The sequence below is a fragment of the Leuciscus leuciscus genome, assembly GCF_965113295.1.
Source record: "Leuciscus leuciscus genome assembly, chromosome: 15".
NCBI lineage: Eukaryota > Metazoa > Chordata > Actinopteri > Cypriniformes > Leuciscidae > Leuciscus > Leuciscus leuciscus.
In genome coordinates, this window is record NC_138739.1 from 23723064 (window position 1) to 23732686 (window position 9623).

Sequence of the window (9623 nt, forward strand, 5' to 3'; positions counted from 1 at the left end):
TTTCAAAAAGATCACCCGCAGAGTTCCCCAGCATGACGCTTTCATTAGATTTAGGAGACGGTTGATTCAGATGAACGTGTAGGCAAGGGTTATGCATGCAGTGGAAGGAGAGAGTTAAAGTCACAGCTGTAGAAATGCGATTCTGCTGCGGGTGGATTGAAAAAGGCACTGTCGAAGTCACTAATGCGTTTTAGAGATTAATTTCAAAGCTTTTTACATAAGTCTTTGCATTTTTGATGTTCATAGCCTTTTATCTGTTTTAACATTCCTGTCCTTTTCTTTATATTCACATTGCTCTGTCTATTTGGGATGAGCCATCCATGTCTAGTGTGGGTGTTTGTGAGCTATTTTCTGATGACTGTTCATTTTGAGGGGAAATACACAAGTAGCCTGTGTAAAATATTTTTAGACTAGACTATGCTGCATTCAGTAAGAACAGCATCTCCTCTGTGTTTGTGTATAGGCCTATAGCGGAGAGACAGAGACAAAATATGCAGCAACTTGAGGGCAATTTCACTTATTTGGCCAATCATTTAACACTAACCACCCTGTTTATCATGTCTCAAACAGACATCTTACACGTTCAAATTCTCTAACCAATCAGCAAGATGAGGCCTATATATTTATATATAGTTGTATATAGAAATTGTCCCACTCAGAAAATGTTGTGAACTTGTGAATTCAACCTCAGCTTAGGCGATCCCAACAGGAAATGAACGTTAGAACGTTCTCAGAACGTTAGCTAAGGTTTTGGCAAGGTTCTCTCAAAGTTATGAATAAGAGTTCTTCCAGTAACATTTATAGAATATGTTATATGATCTTTAATAATGTTCCTAAAAAGTTAGCCAAAAACATCATTTATACATGGTTCATGGAATGTTTTTCTGAAACGTGTTAGTTCATTTAATGTTTTGTTTTTTAAATGCATTTACTTGTTCCAGAATTTTCTGAAAACATTAAAACATTAAACATCAAAAGTAACGTATTGCAAAATAATGAAATGGAATTTTCCCTTAACGTTCTATAGCAATTTTGAGACATTTAAAAACTGGATTTCACAGAACATTCAGAAATAATACTTTCATAACTTAACAGGGAAATTAGATAAATGTTCTTAGAACATTTTTTTTGTTAGCTGGCATCCTATTCTATTCTATTCTATTCTATTCTATTCTATTCTATTCTATTCTATACTATTCTATTCTATTCTATTCTATTCTATTCTATTCTATTCTATTCTATTCTATTCTAAAGAAAAACAAGATATTTAGAACAACCCTCAGCAGAAATATTTCTATCCCTCATTCTATTATGTTCTCCTCTTTGATCTTGTCCTTCCTGTGCTTTCAAATTCAAATCTGTCTTGTAAGGACAACTCTGCCCTGAAGGATGCTCGACTTTTTGCAGAGTGTGAAGCCCACTTTCAAAATATGACCTCTTCAAAAAGTTTCTCTCTCTTTCTGTCTCCCTCTTTTTCTGTCTCTATTTAAATCTTCTGTACTCTTGTGCTGGGATTTGCACCCTCCTCTGCATTCTGGGCAGTGCACCACATGTTGCCATTGTTTTATTTTAATCGTATTCATTTGGGTCGTCCATCCTTTTTAGATAAGTGCTGGACCGCCGAATGTAAGGGACACGTTATAGTGCTGAAATGCGTCAGATTGCAGAGACACCACTGAATACAGAAATGGAAGACTTCATCAATTGCTTTCATTCTAAAATTACATAGGCTACTCTAGGTGGCCATATAAATGTGTGTTAAAGGTGCTCTAAGTGATGCTGGGTGACGTCACTTCTTGTTGACGTTCGAAGTATTGTCAAACAAAACGGAGGCTATAGCTCGACCCTCCCTCCTCCTCATCCTGTCCCCTCCCCCTCCCTTCCGTGCTTCCTAAAACAGTCATGAACCATTTAGAAAAAAACAAACTGGATTTACCCACCTGAGCCACCTGAATGTCGGATTGGAAGCCCTTCTGCCGGCGGAGTTCTCGCCACCTTTTGAATGCTTTTCCGATGTAAATTCAGGACTTTGCGCGTTCCTTCTCCTTTTCCCTCTTCTTTGTTATTTGTTCATCGGAACGTCGTCTCTTTGGTCGTGTGTCGGCCCTATCAAAATTCTCAAGAATATAAATTTTTAACGTTAGTCGTTGTCTAGGACATCTCTCCTCTAGCTAACTTCCCTCTTCATGCTTCTCTCTCCTCCACTCCCCACACCCCGCCCCTTCATGTGCTCACTAACCCCCCAAACCCCACCCCCAAATCATTCTTGTTGGTTATTGGCTGGAACACTGTTTGTTATGTTTCGTGGTCCAGGCTGGGCCAGTTTGTTTTTGTTGCTGTTTGCAGAGCCTGGGCTGTCTACAGAGACTGCATTTTTTTTACAATGTGTTCAGGGGACAGGCAGCTAGCGGATAGTGAGGAGATGTTTGCTGGGTGTGACAAAAAAAAGTTTTGGCCTAAAAAACGCGTGACATCGCTTGAGCACCTTTAAGATAAAATGTTCTGTTAGGTTTGATTGAGATCCGGGGAATTTGGAGGCCAGGGCAACCCCTTGAACTCTTCATTATGTTTCTCAAACCATTCCTGAACTTTGTGTGCAGGGTGCATTATCCTGCTGAAATAGGCAACTTGACCATTGTCATGAAGGGGTGCACCTGGTCTGCAACAATGTTTTGGGTTTCTCAGCAGAACATTGGCCATCACACTCCCTCCACTGGCTTGTTGTCGTTCCATTCTGGTGCCATCAATTCCACAGGTAAATGCTGCACATGTACGGTATGCAATGCTAAATGTTTCCATGCCAAAGGTGGCACTGTTATACAGTATAGGCAACATACTGCAAGTATAAAACCCTGTGAGCCAAAAAAGAGAAGGAGAGAGAGAGAGAGAAACCCTTCATACCCTTTAATGAGGCCCCACTGAAAAAGGAAACGTGTGTGTATTGATGAAATAATGTGCGGATGTCTGTGTGTGTGGGAACACATCCCTGCATGCAACAAGCTTTTCCTTCCACTAAACCAAGCGTGAGCATGGCGAATGTTGTGTAAGAATCCTTTCCGCCACAAATGAAAGCAAAAACCGAACAGAAATCTGTGATGTGAAATATCACTCATACGAAAATCGGAAAGCGTCAACAATGGAATATGTCAAGTGCATGATTTATTTTTAGCAATTGTTCCTGAAATGTTAGCATGACAAGGTTCCTGAGTATATTTTCCTCCTTCCGTGATCTTTAAAAAAGGGTTGTTATGGGAACCAGCAAAACTGTTCCTAAAGATATCAATCAAATTTATCACGTTGCGCCTGACTGTCTTTATCACTTTTTTTATGAGTTGCTTAATAAAAATTCAAGGATGTGTTTGCAACCCCAGAGAAATGAAAAATCACAAATAACATTTCTTTAATATCTTAGTAGTTACTCTTTAAATAAGTGCTAGTCCAATACTTTCACATACACTGGAAATAATTACTTTTTCGCTCCATTATTTCAATGTTTATAGAAGGCCTATAATACTCTCTTTCTTCCTTTCTTTCACCTTCTCTACATACTTTGCTTCATCATTTGTTTTTCTGTTCTTCCTCATTTTCTTTGTTTTTTTTATATATATTATTTTTAATATTAAGTCAGCAAGCTGGGACTCAAACTCGTGTCTCCAAAGGCACAAAATCACTACATGTCAGCTTGATGCCCACAAGGCTATCTGCACTAGCAAAGCTAGCATCAGTTTTGTAAACATTAGAACCCCATTGTGTAAGAAACATGGGGGGAACGGAATCCGACGGCAAACATCCAGCTGTCGAAATGATGAGAGATGTTGATGCAGTGTCTTAAAAGATGCTGATTTCATTCTGTGTGTGGATAAAGCTGAACCAAAATCGTTTTAAAGATTTACTTTTTGCCATTTTTGCCTTTCATAATTATTGAACAATATGTAGATAGGAAGCGAAGTTGGAGAGAGAGAGAGAGAGAGAGAGAGAGAGAGAGAGAGAGACTTTTTTTAGTCTTTCTTTAATTTAACATTTTCTTGCCACTTATTTAAAATATATTAATCTACAAAACACATAAATATACATGTATATACACTCAAAAAAAAGAAAAAAGAGGGGAAAAAAAGTAATAAAAAAAAACAACCAAACATAAAAAAATACATTACATACACAGAAAATACCTCATACATTCATTTGTAAAATTCCATCTTCTGAATTAGAACATCATTCAGAGCCCACGTAAGATTGAAAGTATCAAGATCTCCAACCATTTTATAATATGTAAACTCAACAGTAAGCCGGGCAGATATTAGACCTCTAAAAGTCATATTAACATCAGTAGAAACACCCCCATTCAGCTTCACTTTTCTTGTTAGCCACACAGCTAACTTTGCTTGACCATTAAAAAAAATATTTAATACATCTCTTACTTATATTTAGGCCCATAAATAAATCCTTTTATTGTAAATTCATAAATTTTACTTTTAATTCATTCTTCCAACAATATAAACATTGGCTTTAATCTTTCACACTGCAAGAATAAATGATGCACATCTTCAGGACATTCAACCTTTACTGTAGGATCAATATGTGCCCTATGTCTATTGGTAGTTATTATTCCATGTACTATCCGCCATTGGATGTCACCAGTTCTCTTATCAATTGAATGTTTATATAAAGTCCTCCAGCTACCTTTAGGGGAAAAATCAAATCCCTCTATTTCTTGTCATTTAGAGTCTGAAACAGATTTTAATGATTCAAAATGCATCACTTTTACACAAGTATGATACAGTGCTCGCTTTCCAGTATAACAGAACAAATTAAGTTCTCGAGTTTTAAAACTCAATAACTTTCCTTCATCCTCCGGCCATGTCTCCACAGCTGCCCCTTACTCCTAAATTTGGAAATTCAACCATCTTATTAATACACTGTTGTTGTTTTCCCTCCTCCCTCAACAACTCTGTAAAACTCTGTAAACGTTGATGGATGGAAAATTCAGTCTTTATTTTTTCTGCAGTACGGAGTGATTTAAAGCCAAGCTTTGCTGCAATATCCCTTGAAGACAACCAATCACTCTTCCTCCAAAGATGAGAGACTTTTATAAACTGGGCTCTCACCACAGAAGCCTGCATTGAATGAGAGTTCAATATTTTCAGATATTGCAGGATTGTAAAGAAGAGGTTCCTCTTTAATCCATGATTCACTTACAATTCGCTGTTCTCGGACAATTCTTAAGCTGTTCCATGATTTTAATCCCGTCTAATAAAAAGGAGCTAATTCAACTAGTGCCACATCCTTCAAACTCATTAAAAACAAGTCCCAGTCGTCCTCCTCTCCTCAAGAGACCTCAAGCCACATCAGCCCAGGTGACATCTTTCCCATACAAATGTCTCTGGGCAGCTTGTAGCCGAAAAGCAGCAATCCTACATGCTATGTCAATCAGACCTTGCCCTCCTTCACGAAGAGGCAGGTAAAGTACAGCAGGTCTCAACCAATGCTGACCTGTCCAAAAGAAGTCAACAAGACATCTCTGAATGTCCTTAATGACAGTCCAATACAGTCATTTTATGTCACAACGATGAAGCAACAAGATTATTGACTAAGACCCTTCATAGGACAGCTGGAGAATTAGCCATTTCAAGTTAGATAACCAGAGACATACTTTTTCCAAAGTCCTTGCATGTCTCAGAACCTAAAAAAACTCCTAAAAACTTGAATCCATCTTTTTTTTCCATATTACATTATTAGACAGCTGTGGGACATTTGACCTCTCTGAACCACACCATAATGCCTCACTTTTTGACCAATTTATTTTCGCTGAAACCTCCAGCTATTTTGACCACATTCAGCTTCATTGTACAATAAATTAACCCATGAAATGAAACCATCTCCAAAACCAAAAGCCTTAAGTAAATCAAACAAATAAGCGTGGTCCACGAACGTCATTATCATTATCTAAATCATTATCATTATACATTGCATAATCTATTATATCTCTTATTAAAAAGAAATGATCTCGAATACATCGCCCCTTTACACAATATGATTGTTCTTTCATGATTAACACACTCACATAATTATTTAGTCTACTTGCAATACATTTTAAAAACATTTTATAATCCACATTTACATTTACATTTATTCATTTAGCTGACGCTTTTATCCAGAGCGACTTACAATTGCTATATATGTCAGAGGTCGCACGCCTCTGGAGCAACTAGGGGTTAAGTGTCTTGCTCAGGGACACATTGGTGTCTCACAGTGGATTCGAACCCAGGTCTCTCACACCAAAGGCATGTGTCTTATCCACTGCGCCACCACCACCCATTCTTATAATCCATTCTTCAAACAATACAAATCACCTTTCTTTGGTAACAAGGACAACACTGCTAATACAGCTCTTAGGTAAAGACCCAGTATTGAATTTAAAAATAATCTTTTCCAATCACATGCCAGAAACATTCAGTTGGAAGACCATCTAGACCTTCTCTGATGCAAGATATTTTACACTTCTCGAAAAGTAATTGGTAAATCAATAACCTCCTGCTGCTCAGGCATCGCTTCTTAAGACATGAAAATATTTCTTCTTCACATTCAGGATCTGTGACATTGGCTGTGTGTAAGTCAGTATAAAAATCAACATTTGATAAGAGTCATAGGTAATAACACCTTCATCATTTTTTAAACCCACCATCACATTTCTTTTATTAGTCTTTCGTTCTAAATTGAAAAAGAATTTTGTGGGTCAATCAATGTCTTTATTTTGGATAAAACGTGCCCTAACAAGGGCAGCTTTCACTTTATCACGCAATAAAGAATTTAACTGAAGCTTTTTCTCTGAAAGAGTCGTTTCCAAATGCAGTCCACTCCATTTTCTCATCAATATCAGAGATCTAATTTTCCAAGTCCTGTATCCTGGTCTTGAATGTCCTTTTTGAATATGAAGAATATTGCTGACAGAAAATCTAATTTGCACTTTTCCAATGTCCCATTGTTTTACATCATCATAATTTCCTTTTTGCATTTGCCATGTTTCCCAAAACAATTTAAAATTCGCACAAAAAACATTGTCTTGCCCAAGTTTATTATTAATATACCAATACAGACTCCTTTTACTTTCATTTAAAATGACAAAATCCATTATCATTTTGTGATCTGAAATGATATTTGGAATTATATTAACATTACCCACTCTGTTTCTAGAATCACATGTAATATCAAATCTATCCAATCTAGCAGCATGAACTGTAACTTTTACCCAAGTGTATTGTTTAAGCAATGGATTTTTTATTCTCCAAATATCTTCCAGATTTAAAGGTGAACTAAGTAACTTTTTTACCTTAACCGAACAGCTTCGGAGTCATTGGAATAGTTATATGACTTTTTTCGGGTTGAATGGTGATCGTCTCGCACCCCACAAATGTCTGTGAGCCGAAAAACCACCCTTGCAACTTTGGGCCGGCAGGCGGGGTCTCGCGATGTAACGAATTGCTTTACGGCAAAAAAATCTGCTAAAATTCTGGCATTATTGCACTCCCTCTCGCTGTTCGAACCCGAATGAAGAAGACGTTTTAAAGAATGTCCCATCTGCTTTGATGTCGTTGATCTACTAGCCTCTTGTATCTGAGAGTCGCCAACGAGTTTTTCGACAGTGTTGTCAAATATCTATTCCAAAGCTGTAGGGGGAGCTCTGTAAAGAAACCTGCGAGCGAAAAGTGAGCGAGCAAAGAAATTCCCGAAACTGCATAGCCCTGCTTTAAACTTTTAACCACATTGGATAAAACAAGTGCTGATTTATGGTGAAGTTCTTCAGCATTTCTATCTACACTGTAATTCAAAGTGCAATTCCAGTCTCCTGCCATTATAATTATATCTCTTGAATTAAGAGCTATCAAAACACGACCCAATTTCTCAAATAAAATCCGGGGACCGGATCAGGAAAAAACTGCAAGCCGGGACTCGAACTCGGTTCTCCCAAGGCACAATAGCACTACATGTCAGCTGGATGCCCACAAGGCTATCTGCACTAACAAAGCCAGCACATAGCTGTCAACATTGAACATTGAAAATAAGGAAGATTTCCCGGAATCCATCCCCAAAATAAGGTTTTTTTTTTTTTTTCACGATTCTTACCCACAAACTTTTACAAAAAAGCACTAATCATTAACAGTTTAAAGAGTTTATAACTACACAATATATATTAAAGAACTACAGACCAATGGATATGTTTAAAGTGCTTTATTTATGAACAAAGTAAACATTACTTACACATTTTCATTTGCTACAACGTGTTTTAGCTTAATGTTGGGAGACAGAGTGAGAAAGAACTCAAAAAATTGGTGGTTAATTCTGTGATTTTGGCCGTCGGCGTCCTGATCCATCATCGACCATCACACTCATCTACTCTACTCTCCTTGAAGTTCACTTCCCGCTACTTTTTCCCTCTTCCTGGCCCCCGCGGCTGCGACTGTCTTCTTCTTCTTCGATAGTAGCCTAAGCTACTGTCTGTATACTGCCACCTGCTTTACTGGAGGTCTAGCAACCCAAGTGCAAGCCACTTCACAGACACAGATAGTTGCGTGTTCTGAGTTAACACAATCAGAGCGTAAAAATACGGGATATTTTACGGGAAAATACTAAAACGGGAAGACAGCGGGAAAAGAGCTAAAATACGTGAGAAACCCAGAAAAAACGGGAGGGTTGACAGCTATGAGCCAGCATCAGTTTTGTAAACTAGAACCTCATTGTGTAAGAAACATGGGGGGAACGGAATCCGACGGCAAACAATCCAGCTGTCGGAATCCCTCAGGAAAATATCAGCATTTTTATGAGACCTCTTACCATGCGAAAGTGCAAGCATGCACAATCTGCTCGATTTGAAGACTCGCCCAAGTGTTCACTGTCCATTTCCATAGCAACAAAACCACCAAAAAGCAGAACCGGTTCCTTCATTCCTTACTGTAAACCTAGCATAAAGCTTATGTGAAACACACACCCAGTCACACCCTTTGAGGACATGCACACGTATCATTACACATGGAAACTAATAAATATACAGGAGGATCATTTTACTATGTGGCCATTTCACACATTTTACATATGCGACCCTGGACCACAAAACCAGTCTTATGGGTATTTTTTTTAACATTGAGATTTATACATCATCTGAAAGCTGAATACATAATCTTTCCATTGATGTATGGTTTGTTAGGATAGGACAATATTTGGCCGAGATACAACTATTTGAAAATCTGGAATCTGAGGGTACAGAAAAATCGAAATATTGAGAAAATCTCCTTTAAAGTTGTCTATTTCTATTGGCGATAGTGCTGCATCCATTCACAAAAATAAATGTTTTATATTTAAGGTGGGAAATTTACAAAATATCTTCATGGAACATGATATTTACTTAATATCCTAATGATTTTTGGCATAAAAGAAAAATCTATAATTTTGACCCATACAATGTTTTGTTGGCTATTGCCACAAATATACCCGTGCAACATAAGACATGGTTTTGTGATCCAGGGTCACATATCTGTACATAATATGAAATGATATGACATTATATGCCTTGTGCAAACTTGTTCAAGAAATGGATCCATGTTGAGGATCTGTAACACCCTCTAAGTGTA